Here is a 20,447-nt window from a genome sequence, read left to right as displayed (position 1 = left end):
CGTAAGTGAAGCTTAAAAAGACAGATTTTCTGTGGAATAATCCTTTAAGCATAAAACGATCAGCTATTGTCAGTGTAAAAATAAAAAAGAAACAATCTATTAATATTAGTCTGAAGGAGCCTTTTGTTTCCGCCTGCCAACGGCTCCAGAGGGATCACCTTATCTTAAACACATTATGCAGAAATGTGACAGTCGCTGTAAGGGAGGAGCTCACAAAACACAGACACTCTGAGGTTGGAATAATAATAATGTTTTTGAATTGGGGATTAATTAACAGTGGTAATTTTTTTTTACTTTAAGCCAAATATGTTGTGTTTTGGAATTAAAAGCGTTTTCCCATCAATCTCAAACTCGTTCTCTTCCTCCCATCGTCTATCTGGTTCATGCTCTGTTTTCACTCTGAATCTCTCCTTCACAGCCTCACTGTTACTGCTCAAACTGTGTGGTTAATCCACTGTGGCATGGTAAAGGCTTTACACACACACACACACACACACACACACACACACACACACACACACACACACACACACAGGTCTGTGCCTGCAGTGGAAGCCTTGCAGACATGGGATTTCCTTTCACATCCAATTGAGACCAAAGAAACTTGGTGAGAAGAGCATGGAAAAGATAAGCTGCAAACACACACACACACACACACACACACACACACATGCACAGTCTCACACAAACATCTGTGTAAACATCATACCAGCATCGCACACAAACATCAATAGCCTAAACACAATGTTAACGTGATATAACATGCAGCTTATAAAGCCCCCAAAGAGACATCAACTGTACACAAAAACGACCACCCTACACACACACACACACACACACACACCTTTTTCTGTAGGAGTGTGTAGACAGGAATTTGTTGGGACATAATTACAGTGTGTAGTCTGAACAGCATCCGATTAAGATCCTGAGGTTTTATGGCAGGTCTTTGAAGAGCTCTGAGTGCAGCAGCTCAACCTGGTTCAGCAAACCAGACAGTGCACGCACACACACACACACACACACACACACACATTTCAATGGGAATACACAGCCAGTCATCACATAATGTAACAAACACTTTCTTTGCTGCAGCTCTAAAAGCAACATGGACATGTGGTAGTAATATACTGTAACAACATGATGCTTTTGTTAAACTGTGACTTTTTTCATTATGATTTGTCAGATAGTCACGAGGGGAGAGCAGAGACAAATATGAAGGGAGGAGAGAGGGATGATATGCAACAAAAATACCAGATCGTATCAGGACCCAGGATATTGTGACCTCGCGGATGGCGCCGGCGGCCACCGACACGTCCCGCTGTTAAATCAGTGAAATCTCTGTTACAGTGCTCTGAGGAACACAATGAAATATTTTTACATGAACTAAAGATCAAATGTTTGTGCGTAATGTCAAAGTAGTCGCTCACAGCGATGCACCCACGGAGAATGATACTGCAGCTCTCCTCAACTTTACAGGGAACTTTAGTGTCTTTTAGCTCCTTGTTTCAGCCTTTAAACTTTACTATTTGTATTGTTGTATGTTACCTGCCCGTTTTCCTGTCTAGGCTGAATCTGAATATGACACAGATCTGAAAATATAAATATATTTTTTAACCATTTTAGCAGCTGGATGTGGAGACTGTGACATTTTAGAGACGTTTTCTGTCAAAAACAAATCAGAAATTAAATCAACATCTGACATTCAAGTTGCCTGAAAACTCGATGAAACGCAGCAAACACGCAACTGGTGCAAACACACAGTGACGCAGCCAACATGCAGTGTGCTCCCGGCGTAAAAGTGCAGAAAAATCCTTGTTCAGAACGTCCTGTCTCGCACAATGATGATGCTGTAGTGGCAATTATCTCTGGCCAATCAGCAGCCTGCAGTGTTTTCACGCCACCTCAGCACGCTTGGAACCGCAGCGGAGGTGATACCAAGAAAAAGTACCAGGTGTACTCAACGTTTGCCGGATGGAAAACCGAGTGGAGTCGAGCTGAGCAGTACCATGCAGTGGAGAAGGGCTAATAGTGGAACATCCACTGCAGCAGCTAAAGAGCCAGATATCAGCTGACATGGTGAAACTGAAGGCAATTGATCAATAAATCAACACAATAATCCTGAAGATGATCAATCATCAATACAACTCTTGTCTTTTTACATTATATTGTGTTCGGTCTTACAAATATGTGTGTGTTTCCTGCATTTTCACCAGCTGCTGCCAAACAAAGTGTTTCTGTGACATGCAGAGAGCAGGAAAACGACTGGTGCCGGGTTAGAGGATATAATTCACCCTCACAACTTCACTCTTTATTGGCTTATCAGGCATGAGGACTCATGTTCACGTGGAGAGCAGGAGGAGTGTATGGACAGGACACAAATGTAATTACCTCAGTTGAGAACTTTTCACAAGGTGCTATTGATTTTCTATGGTGGTGAAAATGTCTAACAAGTTTACGCTTAGAGCAGCAGAGGGAATATTCGGATCCTACGTCCCCTCCTACAAACTCACTCACCTCTGATATGATGGACGCGACGCAGTTTGATGGATTACATTCATTTAGGTTGGAGATTATTAATACTACCCTGCTCCTCTGTGGGGAAACTCTCACCTGAACAGACACGTTAATCAGATTTAAAGGATATGTTTGGTTTGTGGTTTTTTAGTGGCAGTCACCACAGTAGAACTCGTGAGAGACTAATAAATGCAGTGTTGCTCTCCGCAGGGGCTTTGTGCTGACCGTCTGCAGCGAGTCAAACAAACTGTCTCGTCAGGGAAAACAGACGCTGATCTATTCACATTCTCTTCATAAATTATGCCCTTTAGTTGACTAATCTATCAGGAAGCACAATCCTGCAATAATCATCATTCAAAGCCAAAGTAGCCCTGCAGACCTTTGATGACAAAGACAGAGAACAGTAACTGTGAGAGTATCTGTTATGTCAAGGTAGACTGGTAATAACAGAACCTCTTTCCTGCTGCTTTAGAGAGGATACAGCTGATTTCACTCCTGAATACACCCTTTAACAAAAGATAAATGATTGGCAATGCCTGCTGTGTCTTGTAAGAATCCATCAAGAAACAACTAGAGTTAACAAAACTCACCACTCTGATCGACAGTCCTCTGTGACCGTGGCGAGTAAATCACCATTCAGGGGAGATTCACCCAAAAGGCGAACCTGAAAGAAGAAGATAAATCTCACCTTTCAAACCTGACAGCAAACCTTAAAGGGAAAATCCAGAACATTGTGCTGTTCCAGTGAGTCCGACCGGACAGACCATCAGATTATCAAACAGATAACAGACTTTTTATTGTGGAGTATAGATTTGCTCCTTGACAACCACTCACAAGTTGGATTTTAGAGACTTCTCTCGACATTTAATCTTACTGACATTAATATGTTCTGTGTTCCCACCTTTACAATGTTCCTCAAGTTTTACAAGGTTTTCTGATGTCAGTAAGCACAGTTTGATATAGTGGGGACACACAGAGACCATTGTCTGCACTGTAAACCTTTACTGCACGGTCTTATCCTAAAATGACCTCATTCACCTGATCTGTGGAGATTTTCCACAGCGATTACAGAAACCACTGACTCATCACTGGGGGAGTTATTACGACGTTGCTCCATGATATCACACGTTAAAATTCACAATTAAATTATCTCAGGATGGAGAAGATCAGACCATGCAGCAGCTGTGACACTGGAGTGAAAATAATATAAATGTGAGAGATGGATGGATGTGATGGAGGCAGGCAGGTTTTAAACAAAAACAACATAATAGTGCCGAATGTGTTCCTGACTACATCAGCTACATTTGGTGTAAACTCAGTTTATCTATATTGGATGGATAAGAAACTGAGCATTAGACAAAAGGCCCAAGCTGAACACAAAGGAACACTTAAAGGAGCTGGCTGTCAGTTTTTGCTATTGCTAAATAGCCAACGTTAGCATTAGCAGCTGTTTACTTGCCAGTGTCATTTCTTGACTCACCAAGAGCTGTCTCCAGAAGTGGAAACCTTTTAGTTTTGCTTCTATTTCTTTCACTTCTTTTCTTCTACTGAAGTTAGCATGCTAACTAGCTAACCGGCCCAGTCAGCTCGTCTCGTTACTTTCCGATACCGAGTCACTGTAGCGTCCAGCCTGCCATGAGGAAGTAGCTGCTCAGAGAACGAATTATGACTCTTATAAACGCAGCAATAGCTGAAGTTCTTGACAAGAGTGGAAAGTAAACAGCTGTTAATGCTAATATTGGCTATGTAGCAATCACAAAACTTACAGCTAGTACCTCAGTCAGTTCTTCCAGAAGTTTGTTTTAGCTCAATGCTGCAGCTAAATGCTGCCTCTCTGTGTTTAAAGTAATATTATATCATTTTAATGAAACAACTTGTGAAGCTACAGGCCATGAAATCAAACCATTAACAAGCATTTATCATTTTTCAGATAAATCAAATTAAAAGTAGTGCAGCACTCTTGAGAAAGCGACCAAAAGACTTCCAAATCAATGAGAAGCCCAGTGTGATTAGCTTCCCCAGAGCAGATCACTGGTAACCCACTTCAGATCAATCCTAAACCTGTGAAAGAACTCCTTAACTTTGATGATAAAGAAAGCAAATCAACATGCCACTGAGCATCTCTCCTCCTGTATTAGCCACTGGCAAACAGCTGCATGACAATGTGAAAACAAAGACTTTTTGTCTTTCATGCAAGACAAAAAAAAAAAAAGGCTGCCATTAAAATTGACTCAGTCATATCCCGAGGGCGAAAGCAAGGATTTCTAAAAACAAACCCACTTCTCTTTCATACATGAAAGCAGAAGTGTTGATGCAGGAATAAGCAGGAGTGTCATCAAAACGTGACATGTGAGTGCACCAATGCATTTCATCATACGGTGCACATTTAAAGTGTGCAATTCTGCTTCTGCTGTCTTCTTATGTATCATCAGGTCCACTGAGAAAAAGCAAATCCCATAATCCTCGAACAGAAAAAGGCAATAAACAAAGTCACACTCTGAGCAAAAGGCTGGGATGAGTCGGCAGAGGTCAGGACAAAGAAATATTATCTGTTTTCTATTTGTTTCCTATTTGTTACCTTACAACCCTGCACAAATCCCCAGAGGAGGAAAATGGCACAGCTGGTGGATCTGGGTCGGACGTGGTAATGCTGCTTGAATCTAAATGTAAGCACAATTTCATAAGCAAAACAAGCATTTTATGAATCTATTTGGTCAGTAATATGCATTTATATAAAAAATCCTCTTTGAAAATCACCTCACTGGTGTAGAGGACAGTTAAATTAGTTGTGTAGATTATGTACAAACCTGCAGCTAACGGTGGCTTCATGGATTTATGGTGTGATGACTAAAATATGCACAGCCAGGAACTCATGGGAACAAGTATAACGATGGACTTTCAACAGATCTGATGAGGAGCAAATCCTTTGAAAATATGATGTGATTAGGTCTGCAACTAAAGATTATTTTCAATAAATCAACTTGCTAGTTTTGGGTTTTGTTTTTTTTTTATCAATAGGTTTGTGTTTTTTTTTTAAAAAGCGTGTTTTTCCCCTCAAGGTGACGTCTTCAAATGTCTGATTTTGTCTGAACAGGACCCATGTTCCCATGTTCTTTCTGTGGATGTTTAGATTAAATAATTATTATGCATTAATAATAATAATAAGGCCTGTCTAAGGAAGCGGACAGAAGAAGAAAAGAACCACAGACGGTTGCTACAGAGGTCATTTGTCCTTTAGTCGCACAGAGAACTTAAGTCTGGTCTTCATTAACTCAAACATGTACGTCACACCACAGCCATGCAGTTTTCCTCAGAGACCACAGGGGCTTTCCCTTTTCCCATGTTCTGCACAGGGGCAGGTCTGTGTTAGGGGAGTGGACACTGACAGAACGCAAAAACCCAACATGACAACATAAGCGCTGGGAACAAACTGCAACACCACCACAACGACCTAAAGACAGAGACCCTAAATAAACCTGACATTAATGATCTTTATGTTTGGGGAACCCAGCAAACATGTAGATGTTGACACAGCGCTGATACAAAGGCTTAACCTTGCACCACAGATATGTTTTGGATTATTATGGCTTATCATCTGCCAGCAGAACCATGTTGCGACTATATAAGGACACTGTGCTGTTTGAATTGACTTTACATTAAAAAGTAGTTCAATGCAATGAATATTAATTTAAATATATCAGATGGTAAAACATAAACAGTCCTGGTCAACAGTTTAAACATTGTTTTAAATCTGTGTTTACACTGTATTAGGATGTAAGTAACCATGGAAACAATATTGATCTTTCACACTATGTTAACTGTTAGAGGATAATTTCACCTCCTTGTGCTTTTTTATGTAACATCCACACAAACATCAACAACTCTGAAAACCACTGACACTCAGACAATGTTCAGTGTAATACTTGGCTCATTTTCAAAAACAGTAACACAATATTAACGACGGTGCGTCATCTGTCGTGTTGGACAAAGAAAACCACTGTGAAGCATCAACACGTCTTCACCTCTGACTGGACGACTTTGCTCAGGGACACGTGTTTACATGGGAACACATGTCTGAGCATTATCAGGGAGACAAAGCTATCACAGAGAGACCTTGTCAGGGATCAGTCTGGGTCGCCTGAAGGTCACGACCCCCAGCTCCAACAATGAACTGGCCAACTACTGAGGCTGAGGTCAAAGGTCAACTGAGGGGGAGAGTATGGGATAAGGAAGGAGATTGTGTCGTGGAAAAGAAAAGTCTTTTCTACATTTAAAGAATGAAATTTGATATCTGTGTTTGTTATGTTAAACAGAAGAATCTTTCTGTTGGGGAATAATTGTAACTCTTAAATGTATTCTCAGTCTGGGGTCATGCTCAATGTCAACCTCGTCTGACTCACCGGACGTAGGCTGTGGGTATAAACTTGCTGTTGGGCGCCTATTTTTCCACTTCCCCTGCCTGTGACCGTTCTCAAAATCCCCTTCGCTATGGGAAATGGCACCAAAAACCTCTGAGCTACACACTGAAAATGTTTTTGATCAAGATTTGTGGATCGTGCAGTCACACAGCCGACATTCGTCTTTGCTGTTTTTGTGGTGTTTTCTTTGTGGGGGAATTAGTTGCTTTAATGACAGTGCTCACTTCCCCATGTGCAAAATGTTCCACCAAGACAAGTCCGCTCCACAGCACCATGGTTTAAAGAAATGCAAACAAGCCAGAGTGTTTTTCCCTCTATAGCAGAATGATAATGTGTGCAGCTGATGTCAACCTAATGGTGGTGCTACAGGAAAAGCCAGAATATCACAAAAGTCAAACGTTTCTAGGTTTTATCCTCTTGAGCTCATGAAGAGCTGGACTTGAATTCATGGTGATCACGCAGCAGTTGTTGAGATATTTCAGTCTGGCCCAAAGTGGTGAACTGGTTGGTTGGAAAATAGAAATAACTTTGCAACACTTGACTTGTTAAACAGCTGATAACTGCTGCAAGTAAATGTAACAGACCATTATATTAAAAACAAAAAAACTGCAAAGACATGACCTGAATGTGATTTTAGCTGAACTACAGTACACCTAACCTACTTACATTAGATGCAAAGTCCTTCATCTTATTCAGAATAACACTTAGGTGCACAAACAAAAACAATATCAACAGGTTAAATGAGATTCATTACATTCAGAAAGGCGCCGACTTGCTCTGCCTGTCTGTGGATGACGGATTTGTTTCCATTAAGCTATAAAATCCTGGCATTAAGTTTACATCAGAGGAACATTATACCACTGACACAGGTCTGGTTCTGCACACGGTGGAGGACTGAATCTCTGGAGACACACACACACCTGTATAGAAGGACAAACACATATACAGCCAGGCAATCAGAAATGTAGCCTATTTCCATAATGAGGTTCAGAAGGTGAAACAAAGTCCCGTCTGCCTGCGCTTCATCTGTGTGTTTCTGTGTTGGTGGTCTTATTAAATCCCTTCCGTCTCTACAACCTCGTCTTTCCTCCGGCCAATCACAAACTCATTAGAGCTAGCTAGAAGATGCACAAGCAGAACATTCCAACTATTTAATTCATCTCTGGGGCCGTCAATATGTCTCCTGGTCTTATTTTTCAAACCATGCCTCAATGTGGTGCTGGACATTCTTAATACCAAATAATCAATCTTGATCTATGGGGAGTATTGAGAAAGCTGTTAATGAGTTATGAGTCGACTTGGAGCTAATTATGCAATCTGGCACTGGAGATGGAGAAACATTAATGTCTATGAATCTCTCTTTTGTGTGCTGCCTGTTCACTTGTCTAACTGCGAGTTCTTCAATCAATCTTCCTGATTGCCATCGTGAGATTATTTCTTCTGACTCATCCAAACATCATCGTCCATCTCTGACAAACCCCAGATTGACTTGACTAAATACACTTAGCCAACATGGGTGCGGCTGATTGTGCATAATCTTGACTGTTAATAAGAACTAATTAAGAAGATGTATTGATTGGGAGTTACTCAGAGAAGATCAATATTCTTTTTTGCCCAGGTTTCTCTCTTCAATACGACTCAATATACAATAAACAATATTATTATATTATTTGTGAAACTTCAGAAAATTAACATAAATAAAATGTATTTCGGTATGATGAAAAATATTGCAAAGGGCAAATATTGCGATATTCAATACAGAAAATATTCAGTTAACTGGAAAAAGTGAGGGTTTAGCAACTTTGTTAAAAAAATGACTGAAATAATTAATCAGTTATCAAAATAGATGCTGATTAGTTTTTGACTGATGGTCTCACCCCAAGTTAGCAGAACACTTCAGGACTAAAAAAAAGCTAATTTTAAATAATATATAACTTAATGTAAGTGAAACATAATAAAACTAATCCTCAACTGTCTAAAAGCTGTTTTAAATGTGAGACTGGAGATGGGGCATATTTGCAAATTTATTTTTCAGGTTTCCTCCAAGAAATTAATTGAACACTTGGATTAACTGTTCTTAAAAATACTAGAACCTTTTCCTTCCTACTCTGTTACTCATTTATGGTTCTAAAAAAAACAAAAGGCATCTTACAGTCTAGTTTGCCTTGATCCCTTTCACTCGGGTTGGATTCTGCTGAGGCTTTCTCTGAGTCAAGCTCTGCTTTGTACAAAATGTTAATTTTACGACTGAGCAGTTTACAGACAGGGAGACGGTGAGACATCATATTTCATTAACGCCTGTCATCTTTAAGGGGGCAATAACAGAGATTTCTACTGGAGTCCACAGCGGAAAAATTACCACAATATATCTGTTGAGGTTCATAGGGTTGTCTGATCAATACCGGGGGCTTGACCATTACTCAGTCTCCCTGATACGATTTCTGGCTTTGGAACAAAAACCCAGTGGACTTCAGAGAAACTCCCAAAAGTCATAAATTATTTGGCACCTTTAGTCACAGAAGAGCCTGACTGTGCACATCCCACTTGGTTTCAGGGGGTGGATAAATGTTGCATGTACAGAAAGAGCCAGGAGACAAATATACCCAGGATATGCAGCAGCGTTATGCAGTCTTGTTTCTCAGAGCTCCCTCCAGCCATCCATCCATCCACTCCAATAAAGTACTGAATCCACGTTGTGAATGAATTATTTCATTCATAACTTTTCTAACCTCTTGCATTCAAGGGTTTTTACACTGAATTGTAAGTCTTCTGAAATGTGAATTGCAACAGCTCAAATGCCCCCAGAAAAATAAAAGCACAGTTTCATAACATGGGGATAAAACCAAATCTTAATGTTCTTACAGTGTCAGCAGGTGTTTGAAAGTAAACGTTATGACCGAGCCACAACCCAAGGGACAAACCTGCAGTTCCTCTAAAGACCACTAGAGTCTGAGTCAGTCCCCATAGACTCCCATGTTAAAATGTCCAACTTTACAGCAGAAATAAACATGTTTACAGCCTGGTACAAAAACTGTTTTGGTCTCTGGAGCTAATTTTCTCCTTCATGACTTCAACTGTAAGGAGGTGAATTTTTATATAACTCACATAAAAATTTTATTAAGGCTGTATAATTGAGGGCGTGGCCACTTTGAGTGACAGGTGGATGAGCATGTCCTTGCCACAAACCAGCATGCACCACAGTCTCAGCTCCACACACAGCCCACCCCTTTGTGCACATTTGGATTAGCCGGGAGTGAGGGGCGGAGTCAGGTACTGCCAAGATGGCAACGGTGGAGCAGCTCACTTCAACAAACTGCCCTTCAGAAACCTATGGGTGACATCAAGGTGGTTACGTCCATATTTATTTACAGTCTATGGTTGTTACCCAGAAATCCTGAGTCCATCTTTCTGTGGACAGACACTAATTCACTGCTGATCATTTATTTTACATTCAAGTTTCAATCCATCACGTTTTGTAGAAAAGATTACCCTGCAGTGACCATGCTAACAGCACTTTCTACTGAGAAAAGACTGAATCTACAATGTTAAAGAAGGTGAAGCTCCGCCGTTGTTATTTGGTCGCCTGGTGTAGCTTTCAATCAAAGTGCTGCTCTTCTGGGACCTCAAAGTCAGGAGTTTAAAAACAATTACACCAGATAATAGCAGAGAGACAGCACGCAGACAGATGCACCTTAGTGAAAAAAAACAATAATAACAATTATTCTAACTATTCATCCTCACCCTGCAGTTTTCTGCTGAATGCTCTGGAGGTTTGGGGGATAATTCAATGAATCATTTGTGAGTGGATGTGTCCAAGTTTTAATCTTTTGCCTCCAGCTCTTTTCTGAAGCATCAAAGAAAACAAACGCTGATTTTCTCAGCAGAAATTCTTCCGCAACGCTTGTCAGTGTTTTTGGAAAAAAAAGTCTTAGTCTCATGTGTTCCCCCGTCTCACTGACTTTCATACAGTCAAACCATGTCTTTTTCTTTTTTTTTTCCCACCCCTCACAAACAGCTGACATCTTGCGCTGGAGCCGGATGTGTCAGTGATAAGGACCAGCAGTGTGGTCTGTATTCAGAGCTCCCCGCTGGTATCAATCACTGTCAAGACGCTTCAAACCCACTTAAGCCCCTGTTCTCATGGGTTCTAGAGATCACAAGCTGTGAGTCGTCCAAAGAACAGGATGTGCCTGATAAAGACCCTCACTGCCTGCTTTCATTTCCCAAAGCATCACCAACTGGTGCTCCTGAAGAGATGATGTGGGCTTTATGAAAGCTGATACCTCTACATGATGATGTCTTGTCACAATTACAAGTATTCAGAGTTTCCTGCAGGTCTTCACTGCACACTGGTGATATTCAACAATAAGTTTCAATCCCTTTAATGGTTTCCTCAACTAATCCATCAGTCTACTCCCCCCTCACACTTCACTGTTGAAAAGTATAACTGAACCCAACTGGGACAACTGTTCCAGTTTTCAATAAATCATCAAACTGATTGTCTAACAAGGTTCTGAGGAGATAACTTTCTCCTTGTACCTGCAGCTCGGCTTCATGTGTTTAAATAAGTATTCTTTTCTTGAATATTAAAAACAAGACTAAAAGTCTGACACCACTCTAGTGAGACCACAATGTACATTAAATCCCTGCCCCCCCAATACCAAAGAGACGAGGGTAACAGTACTGTACCTACCTAAGTACAAGTTAGAGGTACTTGTACTTTACTTGAGCATTTCAACTTCATGCAACTTTTATCCTTTTAGTTCATGACATTTCATTTCTACTCCACTACATTCATCTGACAGATCTAGTTTCTTCACAGATTAAGGTTTTACATATAAAAACGTGATAACCTCATGAAATTTAAAACATTGTTAAAAATTAAACTGCTCTGGCTTGTGATCTCATCAAAAAACTGTGTTTTGGGGCTCCCTGTCACATTTCAGATGTCTATGAGATCATGGCAGTTCCACCAAAGGGACATTTCCTGACACTATTCAATTAAATATTTCAGTTCAATCGAGGAAAAATGCCAAATAATTTCCTAGTTCCAGCTCCTGAACAATTAATGTTAACAGATGAATCAGTAATGAAAATAATTAGTAGTTGCAACACTAAAAACAGCTTTGGTTAAATATAGGTAAGACTTGAATTATGTGCTGATAATTTAGCTTTTCTTCTAGCAAATAAATGCTAAAATAACAGAAACCAACTACTGATACCAGAAGGTTTATCCAACTGGGAGCATAGAAAAGCTCAGCTCATTTTATGGCAACCTGCCTATAATATCATATATTATGATGATGATGATGATGATTATTATTATTATTATTATTATTATTATTATTATTATTATTATTATTATTATTATTATTATTATTATTATTATTATTATATAAAAAAATACAACAATTCATCCTCTTGAGAAAACCAAAGTCTGCAGAGGTCCGGACCTATAAACTTAACCTTCTGACTTGACAATGGTGTCCAAAGTGGAAAGGGTTCTTCCTCTGGGATGCATGAAGGTTCTTCTCATTTATAACCCATAACTTAAACTCCTTTCCACCGTGTTTCCTTATCCAAACCAAAGGCCTGAGGCTGGAGGGTGTTGTGTGCTCTGCAGACTGTGATTTGTGATTTTGGGACAAATAAAAAAAAAAAATTGCTTCAACTACATGTGAAAATGTTGGCTTCAATGAAAGGTACCACCTTTTGGGGATCATGAATATCTCCACTAAATATTGTTTGTCCAGTAGCTGTTGAGATTTGTTGCTCTGCACCAAATTATTAAAGCATTCTGGCTCCGTTCCCCGTGTCGAGACTCAACAGTCGCTCAGTGGCGCAACCTGGGGAAGCTGAAAAGATTCAACTTTATGCAAACATTCTCTGACAGGAGCAGCAGACAGCCAATCAAGCTTGTTTTTATCCCCTTGGGAAAGCGAAAGCACAGCTGTTTTCTACCCAAACCCAAATTTATAAAAACACTTCAAACAAATGTGGGAAAAGCAGTTTGCTGCAGTCAAAGGCTCCCCTGTTCTCAACTCCAACTTAAGCTTCAAAGAAAACAATGGATTCCCAGTCGCTTCAACAAAACGACGCGTGGAAACACATCCATCTGAAAATGAACTACTGCATTGTGCGCCCGTATAGTGTCAACAAAAGCTGAGTAGAGTATGTTAATTGGAATGCTTAATGCTAAATACTCCCTTTAGCTTCAGGCTAATGAGAGATTCCATATGTGTGAATGGGCTGCTGCCACTGGGAGCCTTTGTATTTATCCTCCTTCCGAGCAAACTGTGTCCGCTGCTCGTTGCTTCGTGGATGTCGGGGAAATCGCTGTGGAAGCCTCACTAACCGAGATGACATACAACATTAAGAAACTACCAAGCTGCAGGCTGCATCTCGACCCATCACTCCTCCTTCACTCATATTTACTCAGTTTCACAACCTCAGGCTGACTACTGGGAACTCGTGCATTCCTACCGACTTATCCTCCCCGACGTCGTCCCTCCTGTTCTTTCTCCTGCTTTCATAATAACTTTCTCCTTTAATCCAGTTCTGTTTTACCATCTTTTAATCTGTTCAACATCCTATTTGCTCCCTCTTACATCAGCAGCTTCAATTTTCCGTCTTCCCTCGTTCTGACACTCGTCTGTTTGTATGAAGATGACTCTATGTTTCCGTTCACATGCTCGCTGACCCTCGAATAAACCAAACCCTTCTCCCTCAGATGTGCGTATGGTTCTTGCATATTTGTGTGTGTTTGTGTGCGTGTGTGTGCGTGGGTGCGTGGACATGCTTAAATTAGCCCTACAAAATGCAAGTGGACGGACACACACCACTGAGCATGAGACACAGGAGAGAAAGTACGCACTTCAGCACACAACCTCTGAGTGGAACCTAATCTCTCCTGACTCTCTGAGGCTTCTGGTTTATTCAATAAGCTATGAACTGCTGTATGATGGCACTCAACTGGACAGAGGCCAAGATGGAGAAACTCTTGCAAGAGGAACAGAGAGAGTGAGATGGGTAGCAACCGAACTATCCTGTCTATTATCAGTTGTTATTCATTGACTGCGCACTGCAGCTGAACAGGTGATCCCAGGTATCCAGTAACGTCAAAAGTTGACCTCGTCTTTACTTTCATCACCTTGTCTTCTTTGACTAAAACAAAAAACCTAAACAGTTTTATTATTTTATGGGCTGCCTTGTACCAAAATTCCTGTGGTTACTGAGCAGTGGTTCAGTGTATTGTCTAGTGTATTAGCTGTAAGGTTTCTGCCTCTTCCTGACTATCAAAGACGGGTCTTCAGGTTTTCAGGAATCAGTTATGTACATAAGCCTGAGTGAGGTCATGAGTCGACCTGTGAAGACGGCTGCATTGATTAAAACTCACACTAAAAAGCACAGATTCAAGACAGAAGGCTGAAAAAGCAGCTGGAAAACATCCTGTGCAGACAGAGTGAAAAGAGCAAATAAAGAAGATAAGAAGAAGCTAACCCAACTGAAGTGAACCAGAGTGGTTTTCTGGGTCAGAAATGAAGCATGCACTGCAAGTGACCCATCAGAGCATAGATATCTATCCATCCATCCCCTCATAGCCCTTTACAGGGTCTCAGAGGTGTTAGAGCCTATTAGGACTGTCACTTTTTCAAAAAGTTAACACATAATTTGCTCGAACTGGTTCAAAGACAGTTCCTGTACAGTTTCTACAGTTGTATTATGTGTCTTGAGAATATGGAGCAACATGGAATCATACATCGCGGCTTAAAAATCCTAAAAATCCAGAATAATGTCAATGGGCCAGATGTACTTTCATATAAATCTTTCTATCTTATCGGTGATGGTCTTTTTACCCGTTTGATGATCTGCCTTATAATTCTACCATGTCATGACTGTAGTTAGTCCTTAAGTAAGTATGCATACCTGACTGTTAATGTTTTGTTCAGGTGACTTTATGAGACCAAAATATCAGCTCTCATCCTGAACTAGAGAGAAAATTATCTGCAAATGAGCCAGAAATGAGATGTGAACCCTCCCAGAAACACGTCTTTGTTGTCTGATAAATGACTAATGGTGGAGGTTAATGGGAATTCACCAAACAACTCATTCCGGAGGTTAATGGGAATTTGCCAAAATGACTCAGCTTCAAGGTTAATGGGGATTCCAGTTCACGGCTGCAAATAGCTGAGAGGATAAATTGGGAAATTTGTTACGGAGGAAATCACAGATCTAAAGGTGCTGAACCAAGGCCTTTTTAATATCACCTGGGAATGAATTTTAAGAGCAATTTAACAACAGAAATGATGAAAACAAAACTGCTCCATCGGCCTGTTTCTTATTGAACGTAACTAATGGCAGATTTTAAACTGCAGCAGCAACTGTTCAGGGATATTCACCATGTTTATGAAAGCAGAGAGGATGTATTGGTTCTGCTATCTCTGCTTTTTATTGGAGTAGAGAAAAGAGCATGCTATACCTAATTAAAGGATTCGATTTAGATCATTTGCTCTATGTTTTCAGATCTGCAAAAAGCTACTCTGAGAAGGAGGGAAATTACACCTATAAATGCTGCTAAACACACACAGAGATACAAACATCGGATGGCTGACACACACACACACACACACACACACACACACACACACACACACACACACACACACACACACATATGCAAACCCACTAATTGGTGCCAAATGCATCCTCTTGGCCCCAGTTTTACTCATCAGATGAAAACACAAATAAAATGTCTGAACACACACAGTTCTACGTGTGCATGCACAAGTGTGCACGTAAACCACCTCGGGAGGGCTTCTCATCGCCACTCAGACTGTCAGCCTGACAGATAAAGAGACGTCGTTGTGCAAGTGCAGAGACAAACTGGAGGCTTGTGGGAGTCGTACTAAAGGTAGAGAGGTGGGTGACACACAAACTGACACAAACATCAGATCTAAAATCTTTAACTCACAATGCTTGATGTTTTATTTTGATTTATTTTATTTCTTTTTACAGTGTCTTAAGTATCATCAGTAAGCATTGATTTAGTGATTTGCAGGTCCAGATAATTAGGTTTTAGGTCACTGCAGCATCAACAGCCTTTTAGTGGACCTGCAGTTAGGACCATACTTAGGAGGTCTAGACACTTTTTTTTTTTACCTGCAATTCAGCAAATGAATGCTTACTGTGAGGCAGCCAGAATTACCCCATGTACTTGTGCAAAAACAGGTCCACATCCTTAATTTAACTCGTACTCTTATAATACACATTTAGGTTCAAAATAGCTGGATCTAAGACATAACTTTTCTCACGCTGTGGACACTCAGATAATAGTGGTTAGTGGGATAAACTCAGTATCGCTCTTGGTCTCTTAAGAGGTTTTGCTACCGAATTCTAGAGCAGAGGTGTCAGTCTCCATTTTCAAGAATCTCTTGAAAACTCATCTCTTTTCCAAAAACCTTAACACGTCTAACACTTACTATGTACTTCTAGTGAACCTTATACAATCTCCTTGCACTTACTATAGATGCAGGGTCTCCTACTGCACTGAAGCTTTACTATTGTCCTTCACTTGTAAGTCTCTTTGAATAAAAGCGTCTGCCCAATGAGCAAATGGAAATGGAAATGTAGAAAATACTGAACAATCCAGAAACATGGTTCTTAACGTGGAAGTCATGACCCATTTTAAAGGGTCAAGGTTAGTACAAACATGGTTGCTGAACAAACATGGTTGCTGAGTTTAAGTTCAGCCGCTACCTTCACCTCTACAGTTCATCTTTAAACAAATACAAAGACCATCCGTGGTGAACACAGCTGTCAGCAAGCGAGTATAACTGAGGCCTTAGACTTAGCAGTTTTGTCATGTTCCAAGATCAACAATAACTTTGTTTAGTGTCATCTGAAGTGACAGAAATAGCGTCCGAAATACAACAGTAAGACCCAAATTATAACAGCAATGGGATGTATGTTTCTGCCAAGGCCAAACAATCCCATAAAGGTCTGTCAGATCCGGATTATCATCTGGTTCTGCACTAACCTGTACAAAGTCATAAATATCAATAATGTCAATAATAAAAACATGTCGTTCCATCCCTCCGCCAGGTTTGGTACAGAGTTGTGAGTTTGTAGTTTACATGGGACACTGCAGCACTGATAGAGTCGGGCAGAGAGAAGTGAGCGGTGAGTTTGGCCCCATTCAGGATCTTCACTCTCTCTCTCTGCCTGACAGGCTACATGTCTTGTAATTAACATCAATGGCTTATCTGTCAGCTGCTCACGTGGACGAGCGACACTGTCAGAAAGACAAAAAGCAGGAGAGAGAGAGGGGGGAGGGTTTGGGGGCTGGGGGAGAAGGTGTGACTCAGCTCCACCAGCTCTATCTTTAAACTACTGATAGTGGTTCTGTAGATAAGACTCTATAGTTAAAAGCAGCAACAGACTCCTGTCTGCAAAATTCAGCGGGTGTGTGTGTGTGTGTGTGTGTGTGTGTGGTGTCTGGGCCTTTCAAAGGAATTCATTTCCAATATACAGACTGCTGAGGGTCCAATTTCCTGACCAGTGTAGCGGAGCGCTCTGTCTGAGAGGTGTGTGTGTGTGTGTGTACCTGTACATCTATCTTTGTGAGGACCAATTTGGGCTTTAGACCTTGGGAGTGAGGACATTTTTGGAAAGTGAGGACATGTTGGCCAGTCCTCATTGTAGGACAGACCGTCAGGAACTATTTGAGGGTTAGGCCTTGGTTTCAGGGTTAGGGTCGGGTTTAGGTTAGGGTTAGGCGTTTAGTTGCAATGGTTAAGGATGAGGTAAGAGGCTGGGGAAGGGGATTTCGTCAATGAGGGTCCTCACAAAGATAGAAGCACAGATGTGTGTGTTAAGCCGGAGTCCAACCTCAGCAACAGCAACCAAGCGAGAGATGAGCATCGCTATGAAGACGAGACAGAAAAAAATAGAAAAAGTGAGTGGAGACGAAGGTAGAGAAAAGAAAAGGTGTGGAGAGAGAGGGGGAGAGAGGGAGAGAGAGAGAGAGACACTGGACAATAACATGAGAGAGAGAGCAAGCGAGGTAGAAAGGTGAAGAGAGAACAAAAATGAGGACAGCATGTTTAATGGAAGTGACAGAGCAAAGCCTCTACACCTACAAATCACTGGACACACACAGACACACACACACACACACACACACACACGTCTGAATACAAACAAAACAACTTTTCTATCGCCTCTGTTTCTCCAGCATCAGAAACTTTTATCTCTTATCCACACATCTGCACAACAACACTGTCTCCTACAGATGACATTTACATACAACTAACATCCAAACGCAAATATGTTTTGTTGGAAATGTATTGCAACCTGTTTACGTTCTCTATTAACGTCATGACATGCTTGTCAGAATTCATTACCAGCTGATTTTCTATCGACGGACTCATTGATTGACAGGTTGTTTCAGCTGTAGTGAAGTTTTGTTTGGATTTAGGCTGGTGCGGCCTTGTTGAAGAGAAAAAGAGAAGGCACAGGTGAAAAATAAGTGAACAGACAATCAAAGAGCCCTGGTTTGGCTTAATCTGCCGAACAGATGCCCATATGGGTCAGGTAGTGCCAACTATGCTGGACATACTGCAAAAAGCACGAGCAAGGGTCAAAGAAATACTTGAAACGACTGGCCAGCAGCGCTGAACTGCTGACTGGCACCGTGTCATCGCCTCAAAAAGACGGAGGAACAATGCTGGCAAAACTTAAAGCAAGAAAAAGTCCAAAGCCTCAACATCAAGTCTTTAAACCTGGTTCATGTTCTGCTGTTTGCTTCTAATGCTGGTTCCAAGCTCCAAGTGGTGTCCCATTTCTGTGGTGTTGTGGGGTTCTTCTACCCTGACCATTCATAGCTACTGGATAACCACTTCAACCTGAGGTGAGCTGAGGGTTTAAGGGTGAAAACTGGGACAAAGCTTTCCCATCCCACTCTGGTCCGAACACTGCTGCTGAATCTGCTCCAGTCTGAAGAGAATAAAACTCTCGACACTTCTTCAAGAGCTACAAGAGGTGCAGAAAACACTTGTGCATAATTAGAAGTGTTTTGGCATGGAAATTATTTCATTTAAAGCTATTCTTCCAAAAAACAAGACTGCAGCTTGAAGCCAACACCTGTCAGCATCAGTCATGAAACCATCTTATTGATCAAAAATCTCACCTCTGAATGTCAGAACCTCCTCTCTCTGACCTCCTCTGCTTCCTCTGAACTGCCTCTTTCACTTTTGTCATTAATGTAATTCTCTCGACACAACTCTTTCCTCCGTGACTGCTCTGATCTGTTTGCTGCGAAGCCCGGCATTAACAGCAGTTGGGTGCACATCAAATATTTGATGGAAATGCATGAAGCGTTTGGAGATCTGTCAGAGTCTGTGTCTGCAAAGATAAATGAAACTACAACTGGAAAGATATGAGTTTTTGAAGGTGGATACCAATATTTTTTTCTTATCATTTTCTGTAATAGTGCTGCACATAGCCAATATTTTCTCCTGATAGAGAAAGTTAGATTAATCCCTTCAAAAAAAAAAAAAAAAATCATTTCAGCTCGTTCCAGAGCGAAGCAGAAGTATTTTGTGTGCTTCCTTGAATTGCACTTTTCCACCAAATTTGAACTTTTAGAGGCTTTTCCATCCTGACGGGATCAGAATATAGAACACTACTAATTCAACATTTAGGGAAAGGGTAGCTTAGCTTAGCGCAAAGAATGGACACTGAGGGAAAGTGCTAACAAAAAACAAAATCCACTTACCAGCAAATAAATAATCAACATGTGGTATCTTGTTTGTTTAAGGCCCTGCTCTAAGTCACCCAAGGCACATTGAGGACACATTTAGTGGTGCATTTTCAGAGGAATCGTACAGATCGCATCATTAAAAGTTTCTATATTTCTATATTTAATTTTAAAAGTTGAATCACCGCTAACCAGCCCATTGTTAACTGTTAAACAGCTAGCAGGACAACCTGAGGGGGGTCGAGCTGGTTAGCAGCAACTGAACTTTCAAATCACAAACACTTGAATATGCCCTAAAAACAACAACACGTGTTTCTCTCCGCTGGGAGGTGAGATCTGAACACCAGTGGTCAGTCAAGACGTCAGGTCTGAACAGGGCCTATGAGGCGCAGGTGTGAGACAAGTCTCCTCTTCCGACTCTTGACAGGAAAGTGAATAAGCTTATTTCTCAAAATGCTGAAATCAGAGCTGCAACGATTAGTCGACTGACTGAAAATCAATTTGATCATTTATCAAGCTCCAATTCCAAACAATCTGACTGTAAACTCAGTGTCTTTGAATGTTGCACTGTTTGGTGAATAAAACATATTCAGCTTTGGATTTTATAGGCAAAAGAATAAAATCAGCAAATGAACTGATAATAAAAAGAACTGATAGTTGCAGGCTGAGGTGAAATTTTAGTGCAGGCACAAAATATCAGCAACCAGCACCTTCCACCCAAAACTGTCTTTATCTGCATCTAAAAATAAATCTGCTCA

At 40.9% G+C, this 20,447-nt stretch overlaps 1 protein-coding gene across 5 annotated transcripts in view; it reads right to left on the bottom strand.

The window, feature by feature from the left end:
- plxnb2a.1 (plexin b2a, tandem duplicate 1) overlaps positions 1 to 20,447 on the bottom strand; it is a 166,554-nt gene that overhangs the window by 122,154 nt on the left and 23,953 nt on the right. For 2 of the 5 annotated variants that reach the window (XM_071502766.1, XM_071502764.1), the window contains exon 2: positions 3,105 to 3,178. The exons of the other annotated variants lie outside the window; for them this stretch is intronic. The gene's annotated coding sequence lies outside the window, so the exon portion shown is untranslated. The remainder of the gene's footprint in view (positions 1 to 3,104; positions 3,179 to 20,447) is intronic. 5 annotated transcript variants of the gene reach the window in all.

Source organism: Trachinotus anak, unplaced genomic scaffold, assembly GCF_046630095.1.
Source record: "Trachinotus anak isolate AG129_WGS33_773 ecotype Australia unplaced genomic scaffold, CSIRO_AGI_Tana_v1 ptg000018l, whole genome shotgun sequence".
Taxonomy (NCBI): Eukaryota; Metazoa; Chordata; class Actinopteri; order Carangiformes; family Carangidae; genus Trachinotus; species Trachinotus anak.
This window is presented reverse-complemented; position numbering and strand designations above follow the sequence as displayed.